This window comes from Artemia franciscana, chromosome 12 (assembly GCF_032884065.1).
Source record: "Artemia franciscana chromosome 12, ASM3288406v1, whole genome shotgun sequence".
Classification (NCBI taxonomy): domain Eukaryota; kingdom Metazoa; phylum Arthropoda; class Branchiopoda; order Anostraca; family Artemiidae; genus Artemia; species Artemia franciscana.
Window position 1 is genome coordinate 86,936 of NC_088874.1, and position 1,024 is coordinate 87,959.

The following is a 1,024-nucleotide window of genomic DNA, read 5'->3' on the forward strand; positions in this document are numbered from 1 at the left end:
TATATAATATATATATATATATATATATATATATATATATATATATATATATATATATATATATATATATATATATATATATATATATATATATATATATATATATATATATATATATATATATATATATATATATATATATATATATATATATATATATATATATATATATATATATATATATATATATATATATATATATATATATATATATATATATATATATATATATATATATATATATATATATATATATATATATATATATATATATATATATATATATATATATATATATATATATATATATATATATATATATATATATATATATATATATATATATATATATATATATATATATATATATATATATATATATATATATATATATATATATATATATATATATATATATATATATATATATATATATATATATATATATATATATATATATATATATATATATATATGTCGCACTTCGCGCCACCCCAACACCTAGTTGGTGGGGGCGCTTTGTGCCCCCACCAACGTTACGCGCCATATAAGTTATGCGCCATTGTAGTTGTGTCCCTGTGTCCCACCTGTGAATATAGATAGACTTATATATGTGTTCCATACTACGTAAAAATTGCGAATATACAACATTCTTGGCTTTCCCATTGTCTATGCATATACAAAGCCGTATGTACTAACAATGACGTCATATGCAAACGCTATTTTTACAAACAAACAAATATGCATACACAAAACTCGTTTTTATATAGATAGATAGATAGATAGATACAATACAAATTAACTGCGTAAAACTTGCGAATATACAACATTCTTCACTGTCCAATTGTCGCTGCATATAAATAGATTGTCAGGTTTACCGACCCTCGAACATGCAACGTACAATTGTCCATGGGAAAAACAATCAGTATTAAGATCTATACCACATTTTTCTAATGATTGACCTTGAGCTTTGTTAATGGTGATTGCAAATGCTAATCGAATTGGGAATTGCAATCTTTTAAAT